The 21,890-nt window shown below is 35.9% G+C and overlaps 1 protein-coding gene across 3 annotated transcripts in view; it reads left to right on the forward strand.

The window, feature by feature from the left end:
* The window catches only part of mAChR-B (muscarinic acetylcholine receptor), a 184,431-nt gene that overhangs the window by 73,848 nt on the left and 88,693 nt on the right, over positions 1-21,890 (forward strand). The window contains exon 1 of one of the 3 annotated variants that reach the window (XM_069133601.1): positions 4,749-4,932. The exons of the other annotated variants lie outside the window; for them this stretch is intronic. The gene's annotated coding sequence lies outside the window, so the exon portion shown is untranslated. Of the gene's footprint in view, positions 1-4,748; positions 4,933-21,890 lie in introns of those variants that run through there. 3 annotated transcript variants of the gene reach the window in all.

Below are 21,890 nucleotides of genomic sequence, written 5' to 3' on the forward strand. Positions count from 1 at the left end.
AAATTTCAAAATAATGAGAAATTTCTTTAAAAATTCATGTGTATTCAGACAAATTAAAGCATTCATTTTACATAACAAAAAGCGATATTCCCGAAAAATTTTATTGACAACTCTTGGGCATCATTATTATTCGAATTTATTTTTCTTAACACCTTTATTCTGGTTGGTTTTTTCCCCGATTTTCATTTTATCATAAAGTATTCAATATTGTCGACGAGACACACTTTTCGTTGAGAACGTACAGCCAATAGATCGTCAATTGGGGAAAACTTATTCAGAACAACATCGCGTAAAAGTCTGGACAATTTTTCATTCCAAGATTTAACCTAGTAGCAACCGATTTTATCACTATCTTTAGGGTAAGCATAATGTTTTACGAATTTTTCACAGATTAATCTACCTACTCTCAATTTAGGTGGCTTATTAATGTGTCATACACATACGAGTATTATTATCGAACACACGAAAAACCTTACTTTAAAGCAAGTACGCGAGACTCATTGGGAAGTATGCATGAATTCTGTGAAACTTGTAAATAATTGTTTTTATTTTTGTTTTTTCCTATATTCTGATTAATGTGGGAGGTTAAAAACGTATGTCAATAAGGGGAAATAAATAATATAAATAAGGCGACGGTGAAGAAATTGAGTCTATTGTCAACATAAAAGAAAAAATATGAAATCAATGGACAGGCTTATAAAAAAAAATGACGAGTACGATAATAAATATGACACTGACTATAAATGGAAAAAATTAAATATAAATAAAATATAAATGATATATAAATAACATAAATAAAACGTGAATGAAAAATAAATAAAATATAAAGGTAATGTAAATAAAATATAAATAAAATGTAGATGAAATGTAACTAAAATATAAATAACTAGCAGCCCATCCCGGCTTCGCACGGGCATATAATAATATAATAAAAGAAAATACACAATGTTTACAGTGAGTTTCTAAAAAAATTGTAATACATCATTTTGTTCTATCATTAATAGTTTTCGCAGCGCACGCGATTGAAGGAAGTTTTTTGTTTATTTTTTTACAACTTGGGTTAAATTATTCAAGTTTTAGTAAGCATCCCTAATTTTTTTGAAAATGAAACATAGCCTATGTCACTCGGGAATAGTGTAGCTTGCCACCGGTGAAAGAAATTTTTAAATCGGTCCAGTAGTTTCGGAGCCTATTCATTTCAAACGAACAAACAAACAAACAAAAAATCAAATCTTTCCTCTTTATAATATTAGTATAGACATATAAAAACTCTTTAAGTCCTGTCCATTGTTCTAAAGATTAAAATTACACATTCATTCCAAATATTCACAAATAAATTAAGATAAAATACGCCGGAATTCACACTGGGATATAAAATTGTCTATAGTGATGATGTAAAAAGTTGGTCAGTCATAAATATATTAAAAATCACTTATTCCTTGATTTAATACTTGGCAGCAGCTCCGTCGTGTAATTGTCCGTATGATTTTGCGAATCTTTTGATAAAATTTGGAATCCACGTTTTCTTGAGTTTTCTTTGCGGCGGTTCTGTAATGCAAAGAAAACTGTAAAACTTGCTGCTTCCTTGAATCTCGTAACTTAGCTTTGTTTTTTATTTTTTACTGACACGTTAAGATTCGTACTAATGTTTACTGGCGAGGTCGATGTGTTAATTTAATTTTAATTAAAGTTTACAATGATTAAACAATCACTATGGGGAATTATAAACCAAGATTTAGACAACAGTTTTATCTCATTCCACTGACGGATAAAAAAGGCCTTGTTATACAGAATATATGGTAATAAAAAACATGACACGATGACTTGGAATTTTCGTTTATTTGCTAAGTGTTTTTGTCCCAAATGGTCACTGAAATATTTCCATATCTAAAAAAAAATGAAAATATAAAATTTATTTATTTATTTATTGCAACGATACCGCATGCAAACAAATGGTCAAAATTCGCCCTTTCCCACGAAAAAAAGACATCTCCGGTTGTTACTTTTGTTTGCCCGCCCGTTCAGATTCGTAATCAGCGACCCCGAAGGGTAGAGATTTAGAGGAGGTCCAAGAGAAGTAGGTGGTCCCACATAGCTGAGTAAGTACATGACAGACATGTGCGAGTTCGAGAAAACGTAAGAGGTAGATGGACAAGGTATGAAGTATAAGGTTACATATGCATTTGAAAGATGAAGGCAGATCTGGGACACTGTCCAAAGTAACAGCTGTTGTGAAAAAACAAAATTTCGCACAAAAAGTGCAGTTTCTAGTGAAAATCTGCGTGAATGATTTGTAATACGAAAACGCCTTAATCGATTCACTATAATTTATACACATACTGCGGGTCTGCTCTGACCCAAAGTACGTTCATGAATTTCAAAGTGAATTGAGCAGTAATTCAGAAGTTACAAGTGATAATACACATGCTACTACGAGACTTTTTTAGGCACAAGTACCGTGTTTTCACCCTACAAACTTATGGAAACATTTTGACAGGTACAATGAATTTGAGCACAAGATTGAAGTTTTTCTTGATATCTAGATAATGTTATTCAGAAATTCACATGTTATAAATTTTAATATAATCCAACACTGTACCGCCGATCACGACACCTATCATAATTTCTTCCGTAACTATAGCGCCATTAAAGTTAGGAGTGGTTAAGAAATGTCATAGTGACACGTTTTACGTTACTCGCAACTTCTTAACTACTACTGAATCTACCTGTAAATTTATCGAAAATCTTTAGAATCAACAAAGACATGCTGCATATGAATTTCAGCCAAACCGATTCCGGCATTTTTGTGTTATGAAAGATTTCCGCAACTTTTTGGTTACGATTGTTTTCTAAGAGTGAAAGATTTTTTTCCAATATTACTTCAACACTAAACAAAACTGCAAAATATTTGTACACAAGATCAGTTTTTTATCGGTCATCTCTTTTCATTAGAGGTACATCGATAGAAAAGATAAATAAATCACTGGAATGTGATTTTTTGGTTAAGCGGCGCGGGAAAGTCCGTCATTTGAAAAATTCGAAAGGATCCGTGACTAAATCTTTCAACTTATACTTGAATTGTGTAGAATGGAGAGAAGATTAGAAGTAGTTAGAAAAAAATTCATACGTGTATATGATGTGATCTACGTTTGAGAGAATCGAATGCGTCTCGAGTGCATACTAAAAAATTCGCAGGCACTACGATTGAATTGTTTCACTCGATTTTTAGACCGCTAGCGCCCAGTCTGGATTTCGCCGCATTCCATGTATCTCTTATTGAATTTTGTATAGTTCAAGAATCTTGAGGCACTCGTATCTGCGTGTATGTTCGTGCAACCGACGACGGCACGATCAGTCTAAAGTTCACGTACGCTATATCGTGAAGCCTTGAGGGTAATACAGTTTCGGGAAAAAGCTTCTTCTACATCAACGCGCAACTTTCCTTCTAGAGACAAAATGCGGAGAATTGTAGGTAACGCAAAAAAATTAGAACATTTCCCGCCAAACTTTTGATACAACGGTATGCCTGACACACTATCGTCGGGAGTGGACCTTTTTTTACGGAAATCGTTCCTCAAAGTTCGTTTCTACAAGAAAAATTGCTCAAATAAGATGAGAATTATTCAAACTCTAGAGAAATGAACGCTGCAGAACCAGGCAGTGTGCGATTATTTTAACATTAGAAATGTCTAGGCAGAGGGACTCTGCAAAATTTGTTATGTCATCGGCCCCGAATAGTTATGATTATATTGGTAATGTTTAGGTGGATTAATGTATTCTGCGCAATTGGTGATGTTCATCGGTTACGAAAAGTTATGGTGAATAGATCTGGTACACATCATGAATTTTAATATGACGGCGGTGACGCGTGCAAGTTTTATTCAAGATGGCGGTGATGATGCGTGGGATTTATAATCAAAATGACGCCGATGACGCATGTAATTTGTATTCATACAAATCACATTTAGAACTGTTCCTGACCAGGCAAATTATGCAATTCATGTAAATTTTCTCTGTAAAAACTAACTGTGTAGAAACTATTCCTGTAGAAGTAATGTCCTCTTGTATCGCCAGTGCTGTGTGACGCTGGAAGCGCGCGCTTTACGGCTATGATTCACACCGAGGAAGTGTCTCGGGTATGTGTGAACTTCGTTCCTTGTTTGTCTTTCCAATAAAAAAGCTTCGAATGGTAAAGGTTAGCTACTGTGCAAGTTATTCACATTTTCCTAAAATGGCTAAAATTTCGACAGGTGGTGGTTAAGTGTGCAAAGTGCATATCTTTATCACTTATCTTGTTACTAGACGCAGTTTTAATCGTAAGGTCAAACATATGTGATAAAATGCAAATTAGAAATCAATTTTAAATTGGGACATAACTTACAAGAAAGACGTATCCGCTTAATTATAACAAATCGAACGAGATTAATAATCCGTCAGTGATACGTACAATATCACGGGGTTATGTAATTGTCTTCACCTAGAGGGAAAAAAATTTTGTTGGCTTTTGGTCATAATCGAAAAAATCATATGGATAATACAGCTTTAATGCCAGGCTCACAACCAACAAAGAAAAATACCGATTTGTCGTCGATTCGAAGTTGAGCTCGCTTCAGCTAATTCAAGTCCAATAACGCCGTCCAAACCAATAGGCCGTGAAATCCGATCCGTCTACTTGATATTTGAAGCAAGTATAGGTAGCTAGGAATGAATTTATGATTGATAATTTTCTTACCAATTGTAGAGGATCATCCCATGGCAACGGAGGAGGACGAAAGCGTGGATACGATAGGCAGCAGAGAGGAGATGAGAAGACGCAGAGCAATCTCAGTCAAGCTCTTGGCTCGGCAGCACACAATCAATATCTTGAAATCAAATCCGTTCCTGAAAGACTGCGAAGTGAGATTGAGTGACCGGAGAATATGGAGGTATTAGGTATAGGTATAAGAGGAACATTGCAATTAGCTGCAGCCGATTCTTCGCTGACACAAAAAATAGGAATTTTTACCACATCTGAAGAAAAATCACCGTTTCGATCATATAGATGAAGATAAAGCAGAGAGGATATCTAATGCTGGATGGTTTGGATCGTTGTCAAGCACGATCTTGACATACATTTTAATCGAATTTTCAAAAAGAGCAAACTTTGATACGTATTTTCATATTGTGTTAAAATAAAGATTATATTATTTTTGTTTGAGATTTTCCTTTGGTCTTTCGGGTTTTGTATACATTGCCAAAGTCGAAGATCCTTGTCTTATACTCTCAACTTCTGGCAGTTCTAACATGCTTTGGCAAGAACGTGAAGTTCTACATCTCAAACAAATCTTCAATGGCAATTTTTCTCCGCGCAATAATTCATAAGGCATCGAAACAGCGTAATTAACTTTAGCCAGTTGAAAGCAATACATGACGAAGAATGTTAATGAAAAGGCTCTGTTTCGTTGGTAATATCCCAGGCCAGTTGTAGATGTACGTATTTGTAGATGTACGTATGTTGTAGAATCTACGTATTTACATCTACAACTCGACATAGAAATTTTTGGCGGAACTCGGTATCAGTACATTCAATTAGTTGTGAATTTAGTTAGAAATCTTGTGGATTATAGCCTGCTACGATTTGTTTTCGCTGGTCTACTTAAATAAAGGCCTTCAAGCTCGTTTTTACCATTTGGCTCCAATATTAAACTTTGACCCTCTTGGGCCACGGGTAAACGTTGTCCGATTGGGCTTAAACTTTGCACACATTTTTTTTTCGGCAAATGGGAGGTATGCAAGGGGTGAGAGGTTTGAAATTCCGACTTACCCAAAATAAGGACCACCCTAGTGTGTAGCCCATTTTTTTATTTTTTGTATTACAAATCAACCCTCGCATGTATATCCTGCTTGTTAAATTTTCATTCTTCAGTTACAGCCCATTCGAAATTTTGCACGGATAGAACGTGTTTTCACATTATGTTTTAAAGTTCAGAAATGAATGAATTTCTGAATAATGACCATTCATGACTTTCATTCCATAATATTCATTGAAACAGTTTATTTTGAAGATTCGTTTTATTTCTATAATAATTACTTGTTATACCAAAGAAACGTCATAACGGAAAGCGAAAAGTATGGTATTCCACGCGATCGAATTTATATATTTTACTTATTGACGCGCCATTACTTTTGATTATGTTTTGTACCATAGATTTTGCTGATTTTTCAATACGCCTTATCTATCAATTTCTAATATACTCCTGCATGTCTAACTCAATTTTTTTGATTCAATAATTTTCTTTTGAATATCTATTGATGTATGTAACACTTTTAATTTTTCCTGGCATGGTTGAGAGGTTGGAACGGCATAGGGTGGGTCTCTTCGTCGCAGCGATCTCCACGTGGTGAGACCTGGGTCATTGATGGCAATGTATTTATTAGGGATGCGCGATTCTAGATCGATTCACTCAAGAATCGAACTTTTGGGTCGAGAAAATAGATCTTTTGTATTGAGACTTTACTAATCGATTTTTTCTAGAATCGATTCCAAGTCTGCAAGGATCGGATTAGGTTCTTCAATTGAAAAAAGTTTTGAAAGTCTATTTTGGCGTTCTGTATTTTATGAATAATGTAGGTTTGAGAATACAAAAGAATCGACCAATTTCTATCGCTGAATAAATCTAAAATCACAACTAATAAAAAAAGCTTCCCACCTAGTCGGCTGGATTTGTGTAATATGTATATGAGAACTATTGCTGTGATAAACAAATATGACTCAAAGCAAACTATTGTTAAATATCAAAACTGTTAAATAAGTACTACATTTTTGTGACACGATTTTTAATCTTCAATATAGCTACCGGTTTCCAGTTAAACTAAAAAGTAAAAATAACGATCAATCTTCTGAAGATGAATCTTTTGTATCCGATTTTTTGGATAAATCGATTTTTCCAAAATCAATTTGAATCGATTCTGAGAATCGATCTTTTGCTTGATATCGCCTATCCCTAGTATTTAGTCATGAATTAGCTAACTGCTGTTTCGGGTAATTTCTCTTGTACTATTTTTCTCTTTACTGCAACGAGTTATGCAATAGATCTCTTGAAAACTCGAAGATTATTCAATGATTTCTGTAACTTATCATTATTTGCATAAGCAATAAATATTTGAAATAATATGGATACGTGCCAACCTCTCCTTGGATAAACGTATCCTAATCTCATCAACCACGCGAAACTCATACGGGCTTCCAGTTATATTCCTCGCACGTCAGAACTTCAGAACGTTCAAGTGCAAGCGGCCTGGTCCCAACGGAGTGCAGAGTGGGGGGCCATAGCACGCGAGGGGCATAGACTTAAGTCCCGCCCACTCTTCCCCTTGGCCGCCTGGCTTGAGTCGCGCGGGAAGCCAAAGTTCCCGCGCGAGCTCAGTAGGCAACGTCCTTAAGAGGGAATAATGTGCTACTTTCGTCCCCCTTTTCAGGTAAAAAAGTAACCATTATAATTGAATCGGGAATAAACTTACGTTAGGCAGATACTTCTAACCCCTTGAGTGCCAAGTCAATTTTATGAAATGTGCCCAAAGTGCTAAAACTCAAACTTAGAGCAATCCACCTGAAATTGACCACACTGGGGTTCTTGGGGGCGCTGATCACGAATCCGATATCAGATTTGCAAAATTTCAAGATGGCGACCCGCTACTGCGCATGCGCATTAGTATGACTGATCTATGCTTGAGGAATAGATCTGGAATTAGTTACTCGGGGTTTTCAGGAGCGCTAATCACGAATCCGATATCGGATTTAGAAAATTCCAAGATGGCGACCTACTGCTGCGCATGTGCATTATTATGACTGGCGTATATTCGAAGAATTGCTCGGAAACTGGTCACTCGGGGGTTTTAGAGGGCGCTGATCATGAATCCGAAACCAGATCTGAAAAATTCCAAGATGATGACCCACTAACGCGCATGCGCATTAGTATGCTTGGCGTATAAACGAGGAATCGATCTGGAATTGGTCACTCGGGGTTCTCGAGAGCGCTGGTCGCGAATTCGATATCGGATTTACAAAATTCCAAGATGGCGACCGACTACTGCGCATGCGCATTGGTATGGCTCATGTATAATTCAGGATTCGGTCTGGAATTGTACACTCTGTGTGCCCGCAAACTTCTGAATCAACAATTCAGGTATACCAGTCACATTCATACGGAATATTCTATCGCACATATGTCCATTACTGGGTCAGGATATTGAAATTTTGTGAACTCGATTACATTCCCGCGATCAGCACTCCTAAAAACTTCCAAGTTCGAAGTCAGCTCAAATCCTCGATTATAAAGGTTTTTTTCTAATGCGCATGCGCAGTGGTGGGTCTCCATTTGAGAATTTCGCAAATGTGGTATCGGATTCATGATCAGCGCCCCCGAAAACCCCCGAGTGGTCGATTTCAGTTCAATTCCTCAATTATACGCCAGTCATACTGATGCGCATGCGCAGTAGTAGGTCGCCATCAAAGAATTTGTCAAATCTGATTTCGGATTCATGATCAGCGCCCCCGAAAACCCCCGAGTGCCCAATATCTGATCATTTGGTGATCATTTCTCCCGTGTACTTGACTACTATGTCAGGACAAAGATTTCTTGGAAATGATAAAAACTATAACTTTGTAACCGCGAAATTAGCTTCCTAGCATGGGCTATCAGGAAATGAATGATGTGATCCTTTTCAGCATGGCCCAAAATATAGGAAAATACGCTTTAGTTACGGGTGACATATTATCAGGCGTTGCTAGTGCACTTATTCATTGAACAAAGATTCGTGATTTTTCGGCACTTTGGGCCAAGTCGAGAAAAGCAAAGATCTTTGTCCGCGGCACTCAAGGGGCTAAGGTTGTACTGGGCTATACATTATCAGCCAAGTGAGTGAATCTCGGTGACAATATTGAATACTTTATGATAAGATAAAAATTTGAATAATAATTGCCCAAAAGTTATCAATAAATTGTTTTATACAAAACATCGTTTAACAAATTTTTAGGGATTGCATTTTTTTTTTTTTTTTTTGTCAAGTGACATGAAATCATTGTTTTTTCTGAATACCCATGAATTTTTAAAGAATTTTCTCATTATTTTGAAATTTCCGTATTCGAAAATCTTAAAAGACTGTGTACACGAAACTATTTTATCATTGCCCCAGAAACTTCTTAATTGTACTTTACAACATTCTTACGACAACGTATCGAAATTCACGATTTTTCTTCCATTTTTCAAAATTTAAAATACTCGAAAACGGAAATATCAAAATAACGAGAAAATTCTTTGAAAATTCATCATTCACAATGTATTGTTTCAGCAATTTATCGATAACTTTTGGGCATTATGATATTCAAATGCAATCTTCTTATCGTCTTTATTGTGATTAATTCTTTTCCGATTTTTATCTGACCACAAAGTATTCAATATTGTAAACGCAACTCACTTTCGGTTGAAAACGCGTAGCCATTACATACGTCTAACGATAAGCCAGTGACCTACTATCATTATGAGTAATTGACGGGCTTTTCGAACGCATGTCTGGTTAGTGATATAAAGGGTGACAAGGTGCGTTTCATCTTTCGAATTATACCAACGGGCGTGAATTTTGTAATATGTACACGGTTGGAAGCGTGACGTTCCATTATACACACGCGTGTGTTATGACACAATGATACTAGACCACAGCTCGTTTACACTCTTAAAAAATCCAATTTCCGACAAGGTAACGTCTTCATTGATTTTGCCAGTATGTCTAGATAGCTTCGTATCAAGAAGCCGATAAGCAGACGAGCTACGGATAGGAAAACATTATGTTTCACGTACCACACCGACAGAATCTAACACTATTGATTGATTTTCCGAAAACGTTAGAACCGATGAATAGTCAATTAGGAGCTTATTAACAATTAGCTTTAAATCTTCCTTGGACTTTTTCGTCTTACTTCTTTTGAATTTTTGAATTCGTGTTCTTTTGAATTCAACTTGTCACTTGTTCTAAACTACACCGGATACATAGCACTGTTTTTACCGATCAAATTGAAAAATAAGTAATGTAATTTGAATTTCCAAGATTTATTCCCCAGTTTGTTCATTTGTCAAACTAAAATATCACAAAGAAAGTCGTATCCCGGAAGTCAAAATGCATAATTAGCGTTAATGCTTCATGCGCAATCCTCTTATACGCTCCGCCGCGTATGCACCTTAATAAATCTACGTACTTTACATTTTTCAATATCAATGCATTAGAGAATGATTCCACTGTCTTTGTTGATCACATGCACTACGTCTAGATAATGTATTAATCGCTTATATTTTGTTTTGCAGCATTAATCATGGTTAGTCTACTGTTATAAAATTTAGCTACACTCCAGTACGCGGAGTTACTGAAGATAAAGTTTTCTCGAAGGGTTTCGTATGAAATTTCAGAAAAACCAGTACTCAGCTCTGGTACGATAAGCTTACCGAGAACTCATCAAAACAAGTTAAAATTAAGCTTTTTCTGAGCTTAACACGAAGCCTGGAAAGAGGTCTTTTGAAGCCAGAATTGCTCGGAGAGTATTATGCACTGTGACATTCCCTTACGAGTAATAATCATTTATGTTTTATATCTATTGCGTGTTAACAACGACCAATTTGGCAATTGGAAAGTGAATATAATAATTTTATTCGCTAATAAATGGTGTGGGACAATTTTTTCAGCAGCTGAAAACGGTTGATCAAATGAACCTAAATATGAGATGATTTTTAAAAAAAAATCGTCCGGGTTCCAGAGTCTACGTACTATTTTTGAACACGAATTTTTCATGAGTTGTGTGATCGATCAAGTCTTCCGTAACATTCGAAAATCATTCAAACTCGTAGTTCTACCCCTGGATTATTCGTAGGTACATCAATTATTCGAATGAATAATAGAGTGACGGAAACTCATTTGTGGATCGCTGCAGGGAATTGGAAGAACTTGTTTAATTACTCTGCACCATTCAACTATTACGCTTTACCATGTCTATTCTTTGTTTTCCTGTCACCGTTCTGGTGGTTCGCGAAATGGTTCCTCTTGCAAATCTCGTTTACCCGAGCTACTTCAGCCACATGGTTTCGATACTCTATACCATGTTATAAGTCGCGGGGAAATATCATTACCGCCTCTGATGATATACCGGGAGCCTCTTGACAACCATTTCATGCATATAGTTTTCCTTACATGCGATTCACTTGAAATTTTTAATTCATGGGCTTTTGGGGTCTGTATACAGTTGGTTATATACTCATCAATTATTAGTTGATTTACAGAAAACGGTCTACTTGACTTTTAAATACTCTGATTGTATCGCTATTTCTACGGCAATCAAAGTCGACAATATTGTTATAAAATGTGAATCAAAGCTAAATAAATTTAAGAGTAAGAATTTCTTCTCTGCATGCACGATGTAAGGCGACTGTAGTGTGTAGATGTTTATGTTTACCCCTTTCAATCCTTTCAGGGCGGCTAGGTGGTCTAGTGGAGTAAGTCTCCGGTAAAGCATCGCTAGATTCCAGGTTCGATTCCTGGCTCCGTCGTTAATTTTTCAAATTTACCAGTTGTTCAAATTTACATATTCTCAACAAATATTCTCTCGTAGATTAATGATTTGCACACCCGCATCTCATTTATTAGACGGCATTGCTGTCTTACGGGCTTCTCATCGGAAGCAAAGGATTGAAAGGGGTAAACATAAACATCTACACACTACAGTCTCCTTACATCGTGCATGCAGAGAAGAAATTCTTACTCATACAAATCGGGCACATGAAAACAAATTTGAACTCGCTGGTTATGAGAGAAATTAAAGACAACAGAGTCAGGGCGGCTAGGTGGTCTAGTGGAGTAAGTCTCCGGTAAAGCATCGCTAGATTCCAGGTTCGATTCCTGGCTCCGTCGTTAATTTTTCAAATTTACCAGTTGTTCAAATTTACATATTCTCACTAAATAAATTTACTTGAAATTTTGCACAAATGGGCTTTTGGAGTCGCTAATTACGAATCTGAACCCGAAATTCAAAGCGGTGGTTTCGATATGGCGGGCGGACAAACAACGGAAAGAAAAGTTTTTAAAAATTTCTATAAATGTTTTTAGTGCGTATTAAGTTTGTGTAAGCATTGGCATTCGGATTTTCATGATAGTTTAGCAAAAAATGCTCTTTTTCGTGGAAAACCACGAATTTCGACCATTTGTTTACATGTAATGTTTTTGGATTAAATAAATAAATTTTATATTTGTCTAGACTTAGAAATGTTTCGGGAACCATGTGGAATCAAACTACTCGGTAGTTGTTACTAAAAAAGTAGTTTAATAAATAAAAAGCTGCAAAAAAAGTGGGACGCTGAGCGTCCCAGCATGAATTAAAGAGTTGTCGTGCCAGTTCCGTGCCACGCGCATACCGTCAACACATTCACAAGTTTTCGTTCATAGCATTTGTCTGCTACATTCGGCTCACGTAAAAATTATTCATGCCTTGGCGCTGGCGTAAGTTGGTACTTTCAGCAGAGACTCTCTGAAATCAAGAAAACATTTTCTGACTCTAACTTCTCTTATTGATAGCAAGTATGCGCTGTTTTTGTTATACGAATATTTCACCGATAACACCGGTCAACACGAATTTTCAGCCTGGCTTCCAGATGCCAAGTTTTAATTTTTTCAACGTAACTAACAAATGGAAGAATAGTTTTACTAGATGAAGTTGTCTTTTGTAGAAACCAGAACGATATTTTTGATTTTAAGAAAAATTGCCTATTTTCTCAAACATTTATTGTAAATAACATTTAAACAAACTTCAGCTTCGCATTTAAATCACTTTTACTTAAAAATAATAATTGATCACAGGTCAGGAGAAAACATTTTTTTTGGTTGAGTTTATAATTAAATAAATGAATTTTAATTTTATGCTCGGAATAATAAACAAAATCTTCCTTTATTACTTATAAAGTTTCTTAAATGGTCTTAACTATCAACCAAAAACTTCAAGACTTATTTATCAACGCAAGAAAGACAAAAGCAAACTTAAAATGAAGATTTTGATTATTATTCGATGGGTAGAAACAAAATTTATTTATTTAAATATAAATTTAAAAGAATAATGTTTCTGCAGACCCGTGTAATAATTCTTTGAGGAGATACAAACAAAAAGATCACCAACGATACTACTAATTATACAAAAGTGCACCTTCTCAGACTGTGAAAATCCATTTTCTTGCGTAGTCACCCATAAAGTATCATCGAGTCGCCTTTTAAATGGCACGGCGAGGAGTTTAATTCAGAAATTCTCCACCCCCCTGTTCAACATGTTCTCTTTTTACAATATAAACCTTCTCTCCTCGGTGTATGGTTTAAAATTGCACTCACTCGTTAACAATAACGATTGACGAAGGAAGCATTCTCCCCTAATACCGTCGACTGCCAGTTAAAATTTAGGTACAGATTGTTTTGTCATTATTTTCATGTATAATTATATACTAACTGATTGGTTGTAATCTTGATTTGACGATGTTCCTTAGTTTCGCTTGCGAATGTTCCTGGGGATCTCGGTATTTAGCAAATTGTAATTAACACTTCACTGCCGTCTTTCTCCTCATCTATTTCTTGCTCTTTTGCTCTTTTTCTTACATGTGTCATTGGTTTTAGTCGTACTGTCTTTGCTACTAAGACAACCCGCGTGAGTGGATTTGTAATCTGTATACCCTACGCGTGCTATCGGTACAGATGGGGTATATATATACGTACATTACTTAGCAGCACTCGCAAGTGACTGTAAAGAGCATTCACTGCCGTGGTGTGAGTATACATAAGTAAATAATTCCCTTAAATATAGGGATTTCTTTAAACAGTTGGTGCAAAATTAATTAAACGCCTTGATCTCGAAGAAAGGGGGGTTTCATAGGAGTTCTAGGCACACCATGTATAGTAGACTGGGCCAAAAAAATTGACTATTTTTTTTTTTGAAAAATATATTGAGAATATCATTCAGTGTGGCAAAAAAAAAATTTCATGAAATTTTAAGCCCTTAATATTAACTTTAAGAGGTCTATCATCGCTATTTTTGATTTTTAGTAATAATTTGATGTTTTACGTCAGAACTGTCGAAATATTGAAGTGAAAAAATTTGTGTTCACTTATCCCTTCATAAAATTAAATTCCCTACAAAAAAGGTCTGATTACAGATTTTTGTCAGACAAGCCGTTTCCGAGTAATTAAGCTTAATAAATTGATATAAAATTTCTCGATTTGACTTTTTTAATTTGGAATTTCGTGACTAACGAATCAATGAATGTATAAAAAAGATCGTAACAGATTCTTAAAGGAAATTTAATGTTCTACAAAAAAGATCTCTTAATATTTTTGCCTCAATTTAATTTTTCAAAAGTTATTCTCAATTGAAATTTCAAGTTTTTCTTCAATTTTAATTGAGAATAACTTTTGAAAAATTAAATTAAGGCAAAAATATTAAGAGATCTTTTTTGTAGAACATTAAATTTCCTTTAAGAATCTGTCATGATCTTTTTTATACATTCATTGATTCGTTAGTCACGAAATTCCAAATTAAAAAAGTCAAATCGAGAAATTATATCAATTTATCAAGCTTAATTACTCGGAAACGGCTTGTCTGACAAAAATCTATAATCAGACCTTTTTTGTAGGGAATTTAATTTTATAAAGGGATAAGTGAACATAAATTTTTTCACTTCAATATTTCGACAGTTCTGACGTAAAACATTAAATTATTACTAAAAATCAAAAATAGCGATGATAGACCTCTTAAAGTTAATATTAAGGGCTTAAAATTTCATGAAATTTTTTTTTTGCCATACTGCATGATATTCTCAATATATTTTTCAAAAAAAAAAATGGTCAATTTTTTTGGCCCAGTCTAATGTATAGTCACACCACGCTCCCTATGGTATTATACCTTTTGGCACATGGGGTGGGGGGGGATCCAGGAATTCCCGGTAATAGAAATTACCATGAAGAGATTGAAATCACTAGTTTGCAGACTTTGAGAACGGCGAAAATGCCATTTCTCGTCGCTGAAAATTCTTGCGGTGGCCAAAGTATGTCCTTAATTGAATAATTCAAAATATCAAGCACATAGCAGTAACGTACGATTAATTGAACCTTGCGCCGCAACTTGTGGATTTCAGGTTATTTGTACACCTACAGAAGTGAATTTCAATGATGCTTGATATCGTCTGTTACAACCCACTTAACCTATGTCGCAGACGACATGGGTAGCCTTGAATCCGTCAGAATCCACCCCTCGCTGCAGAATAAATTTGTACTAAAATATTGAAATTCGTCTTAGTGATTAGAACGATTGAATTTTAGATAGTATTTGGATTTTGTCCAAAGTATTTCACTCTGCGTTCAGTAAAGGCGGGGTCAACTAATAAAACGTGATACAGACTCTCCTCTGCGGAAATATAGCAGGTGCTACAAAAATTTTCGTCTTTATTGAATGATCATCTGCTCCTATTAAGAAGAATTCTCGCATTTGTTGTCCCTATTAGGCGTTACTGTACTAGAGCTTGGAGCTTGTACATAGGTATCTGTACGTTATCAAAACATATCAGGTTATTAGGTTTAGAGGTTAACCACGAGTATAATTCAAGACTTAATAACATATTAATGCGCTCCAGATCGTCAGACGCGCACGCCTCTGTATACTTTTGTATAACTGTTCCACTGACCGTACAGAAATTAGCGTTATGTTCCGGATCAAATGCAATATTGCGGTTTTCAAGTACACTCTGAATTTGTAATATCTAATTGTGTTTACTCGAGTCTTTGTGAGCCCTCGAAAAATTGAGCAGATGGTTAAAACAAAGTTCGGGCAATCCATTGTCATCCATATTTCTGAGTTTCTGTATCCAGTTAAGTGTTCTTTGCAAAACTTCACATGATAGAGGGTGTATTTGTAGACCGTGTCTGATTGCTTGGTTTGGACAAGAATTGGGTAAATTGAGTATCCTATTATAATAAGTAGTTTAAATTTTGTTAATTTCGTGTAAATATTACAATCCATAAATTTTAATTCCATAAAATAGAACACTTTCTACCAGAGATTTGGACAGTAGTAGTTCTTTCATTTTCCAAGTATTAGAGTGAGCGCTGCTTAAAATGCCTAATACCGAACTCACTGCAATTTTTGCCAAATAAGTCGCAGCTTTCATTGCGTAGAGAAAGAAACAAGATATGTGAATTCACTCACTATTTCAAGAGGTTCATTGTCACATACAAATTGATTATAATTTTTGTTCAGCTCTTCTTTATGCAATATGAGTATCTTTGACTAGACTTTGTTTATTTTTAGAGAGTTTATTTCACAGTATTGTCCTACCATTTTGATTTTCTTTTTCATGTTTACTGAAAACTGGATCAACAGAGCCAGGTTGTCGGCATGGGCATAGAGAATAAATCATTTTTATGGTTAATCGAAACTCTCTTTACCACTCTGCTTCTGAAAAATCTCTCAAAGTCGTTTAAATACACAGCAAATAGCAGCGGGCTAAGGATTTTGCCCTGTAACACCTCTTCGGTGACCTCGACTTTTTTGGCTATGCCTTCGCGGTTGGCACTGCTATGGACACGTTATCATATAGACTCTTTTAATTCTTATAAATTTAGAACTAATACCAATTTCCAACAACTTTTATCACAATAGCGAGTGCTTGACAGAGTCAAATACACGAACAAAGTCACTGAAAAGCTAGTACACTTTGCCTTTCAGTTTACTGACAATGAGATGGTTCTGAGAAATCACGCTCAAAATAAAAATGGTGTCAATACGAGGTCTTTTTTTTCTAAATCCGGATCGCAATTCTGGCGATGGTTCTGTAAGCTTTATCTATTCGACTAGCCTGTTGTATAAACTATGAGTCAAAATTTTAATTTTGGAATTGACTAGTGAGATGCATCTATAATTGTTCGGGTTCTTGCGATTTCCTCTTTCTTGAATCATGGATGCATGCAGTTCTATCCAGTCAGTGGACAGTCGCTTCTGGTCAAGTAGAGTTGCCAATTCTCGGGTAAGTTCTTACAAAAATCGTTGTTACGGCCATTCGAGCCGGGCGCTTTAACCGATTTTGTGGTTTTAATCTGTTTCAACTATTGAACTCTTGACTCAACAAAACATGAATTGAAATAAGCTCATTTTATTTTGGTACAATAATTTCATATTTCTAAAACAAAACAATCGAGATGCCTTCAATCAAATTTTTTTTATCATTTCAATCACACATTTTTTTGATACAAACTTTACATTATCGCAAGAAACTCGCGCCCTGATATCTTGAATAAATTAACAATCAGCACGTCGTCATAAGTATTTCGTCCAACAAAAGTATTTTGTTGAATTAAGTAAGTGTTGTGTTGGCCACATTTGACTACAGCATTTAGTTGAATCAAACAAATATCACTTGACTCAAATAATACTGTCCTTGCGTGTAATATTCAGGAACCTTCTTACAGGGTTCTCCCATTTTCCGTTTCTAAATGTAAAGCTTCGAGAGTGATTTATAACCACCGCGGTCGCTCTTTCTAGCAAAACATTTAAGAAATTTGATATTAATTTCCGGGCATTAACAGTTACAAATACGCGATGTCAACCTCAGCAGTGAAGTCGTGCCAAGAGTCGCTCCGAAGGGTGACCCTCCTTGCATGCTCAACCCCTCTTCGAGGAGGTCGTCAGTCAATGTCATCAGGGTTTTTCGGACATGTCGTAAGGCCACCAGTCAAAGTCTTCTGCTTACGGCCATCTGCCTCACATTTTCGCGAGGGAGTTCTCGATCGCCCAGGCGACACCCCGAGCGCGAATCTGTTCAACGAATCTTTAAGTAGGGGTCAACGAACGAAACGTCGCCAGTTACTGAAAATATAGTCCAGATGGGTACGATGAATCAATAGTTTACAATGGCATCTTTCTTCATTTTTCTTTCGAAGCAGTGAAATGAAAATCATTCATCAGTGCTGGGAAAATTTGTTCTTCTTACAGTAAGTTTGAAATTCTAGTGAAATGGGTATCCTGATAAGGATGGTTCAAATACTGTTGGAATCGCAAGAAAATGTGCTGCAAGTAATAATTCAGTGTTATTATTGGAAAATGTCATCATGACGACACAGCCTGGTTATCGGCGCCATTTTATCACCACATAACCTGAGTTTTTACTTTAATGAAGACAAATCGTAATTCTTGGGGTTTTAAATTACTTATATCCTATAAATTAATTAAACATAATCAATAATATACCTGTTCTACCATCCATATGCGAAAAAACACGGTCAGTTGTTAGCCTGGTTGCATTAGTTTGATTTTTTTCCACTAGATGAGGTATTGCAAAGTGAAAATCCCAATAGTTGCCAATCCTATACAACAACAACAACAACAACTTGATTGAAGGGGGAAATAAAGTTTGTTGGATGTGACGTTCAGTTTTATATCAAAAAATTATATGTTTGTAACGTTTCAACCGAAGCATGGCCAGCCATCCTCAGATATGTAATATAGTACACTTAGGGACAATGAATCTGAGCAGGCTAATTTTTCACACTAGACACTTATGTTGGCAACAGAGAGAGACCTGCAGCGCCACAGTCGGCCGAGCGCGAAACAAACTTAACCTTGATAAAGATAACATAACCCATGACCGTCGAATCAAACCTTGAAATACAGCGGGGATAATGACTTGTTGGATTGACACGTATTCTAAGGCTAGATTCTACGGTTATGGGTTATGTTATCTTTATCGAGGTTGAGTTTGTTTCGCACTCGGCCGACTGTGGCGCTGTAGGTTTCTCTGCGTTACCAACATAACTGTCTAATGTAAACAATTAGCCGTCTCAGATTCATCGTCCCCAAGTGTACATTACCATAGAATCAATAAGCCGGTTAGCTTTACTATATAACATCTTAATAAAAGAGTTAATGATCACAAATACAGTTTCAAATGCAAAGATCCTAATAAATCTGCATTAGAAAATCATTGCTTAACTATGGGCCATAAATTTGGTTTGGATAACCCAAAAATTCTATCTCGTGAACCGAAGTACTATCACAGGTTAACTCTTTGAGACACACATTATTATGCTAAGGCAACTTTTCTAACAAGATCATATTCTATTGTTTTGAGGTCGCTGATTACTAATCTGAAATCAGATTTCAAAAATTCAAGATCGCAGATCTAATATGGCGAATGAAAATTTCGAATGTCATCGTATACAGTCAAAGAACTCTACGCACGGGTTTTCGCGGTCGCTGCTTGGATTCGCCATACTGAATTTTCAAAATCTGATTTCAGATTCATAAGAAGTGACCCCAAAAGCCCCTGGGCAGAATTCTCTCTTCGGATTCGATAGAATTTGAAATTTTCGTCCGCCATATTGGATCGGTGGATCTTAATTTTTTAAATCCGGTTTCAGATTCGTTTTCAGTTACCCCAAAAATTAATAATTTATCTAAAACATGTATACGTGTAGAGAGGTGACTTTTTCGGAAATGAATTATTCTTTAAATTTTCACGATTTTTTTCAATAAATTTGTTTCTAACAATAATAATTTACATCGGAAGCAAAGGATTGAAAGGGTAAACATAACATCTACACACTACAGTCTCCTTACATCGTGCATGCAGAGAAGAAATTCTTACTCAATAATAATTTACATTATATCGCAACAATTACTCTCGGGTATTAAGAACCTATCAGTTTAGTATCAGTATTGCAAAATCCCCCAAAAAAATACCTTGAAAAGTTTTCTAAATATACGAAAATGGATATGAAATAGGTGGTAAGAATACTCACCACTATGACTCAATGGGTTGATCAAGGGAATGGTTAATACAGTAATGCCCCGCAATAATCAACTCATCGGGACCTTCAAGCCCCTCAGCAGTCCGCATCCCCACCCGAATAGTCGGAACTCTCTCATACACACAGTCTCGAAGACCGCGCATGTGCCACTGACACCACAGTGGTTCCAAACCCCGAATCGCTGGCCAAAAACCAAAAAATGAAGTTTATATTCAAGGAATTTCACCTGCGGGATCAGGTAGAGGGGTATTTCGGGGAACCTTTTCAAGGGTCGGTAGGTTGCAGGTGTTGCATTTAGCTGTTGGGATCTCATTCGTAACGGAGCGCTCGAGCTGGTATAGTTGGTCGTGCGCTACGCTAGAAAAATATTGTTGTGTTTAAAGTGATATATCTTCAAGTAGAATTGAGTTATTTTAATTCTGCAAAATGGAGTCTCTTCCTAGATGTAAGGACACTTATTATATCATTGCGATTTCTTATATTAATCATACACCGAGCAACAAAAATTGTGAACATCTACCGTAAATTCTCGTGCTCGCTGCGGAAAAAAGTTATGTTCACATTGAGTAAACGTTAACAATTCTAAATAATTCTAATACTGGTTAAGTGCCACGTTGTTGTATACACTCTTGAGTAATACCTCACCAAAAAATTAGGTGCACCGAGTTGCCCCTCTGGTTATGGTGAATTTTTTAACGAATGGACGCGGGAATTCAGGCAAGGCGCGTGCTGGCGCGGCATGTATACTATACTGTGCGAAGTGCACCACAGTAGGGTGCGAATTTGAGTGATTTGTTTTTCATGAATATAATTATTATTGTACCGGATTCGACTATCATTTTCATTAACAAATTATTACTGATTCTTAGAAATTTTCTATTATTGTCTAATAGTACAAGATAATTAGGTTTGAAAATGGCAAAAAGGACTTAATTCTTAAATTTTTTAGGACAAGTAGAGGGTCATTAGAGATGCCTAAAACCACCAAAATCCAACAAAATTTCCTTGTGTTGGGTCCGCCATCTTGAAAAACATGAAAAACAGGTAATCCTCGATATCTCGGCTCCTATTGGTCGGATTTTCGTTTCTTTTTTTAGTTTTGTAGGGAAAAATATTATCTACAACTTTTATTTGAAGTAATTTTTTATAGCTGCGAAGAAAAACATTTTACGATTCATAAAATGTGCCATCAATTTATTGTTAACAATGTTCATTGTCGATTATACTGCCCCCGCAGACAACAGCCCGTAGATACGTGCTACTATATCCTTGGTATTACATGCCGACTACTGTGCACAAACTTTTAATTCACGGCGCAAAAATAATAGGGGTTTCCATATTGCCGATAGGACAGATGTCCGAGGAAGCCCAGGAATCTTGCAATAAATATATAAAATCATTTAGACTAGACTTTGCTAGAAAATTTAGTAGGAAACAAAATATGGAGGATGTTTTTGCGCGGCTTTTGATTGCATCTGACTCTGTTATTTCAAGTTTGCGTAAAGTACCAGCTAAGTCAAGCAAATCATTATCGTGTGAAGCCATGGCCTTGTTGGAATCGCCAACTGCAAACAAACCAAGAGTAGTTGCAATGTCTGACTGCAGCGACTCTAGCGACAATAACGATAGCGATTCGGATAGCAATTGGAGCCTTTAAGTTTAAGTGCCTTTACGTCATCTTATTATATGAATGTAATATTTAATGTAATTTCTTAATAAATAAGTATTTGTATTCAAATTCGTATTAACATTTACATACTTTCCTAATCTACTATATCCTACACATGTACGTAATAATAAATTATTTCTATTCACAACCCCTTGGTACCTAATTCCATAGAGATTGATTCAAGTTTAAATAAAATGATCTGCCATTTTTGGGCCGCCATTTTGTTTTTTGGAAATTTGACTTCAGATTCGTGTTCAGCGACCTCAAAAACCACCTGGTACCAAATTCCATAAAGATTGATTCAAGTTTAAATAAAATTATCCGCCGTTTTTGGGCCGCCATTTTGTTTTTTGGAAATTTGACTTCAGATTTG

This window comes from Neodiprion pinetum, chromosome 2 (genome assembly GCF_021155775.2).
Source record: "Neodiprion pinetum isolate iyNeoPine1 chromosome 2, iyNeoPine1.2, whole genome shotgun sequence".
Classification (NCBI taxonomy): Eukaryota; Metazoa; Arthropoda; class Insecta; order Hymenoptera; family Diprionidae; genus Neodiprion; species Neodiprion pinetum.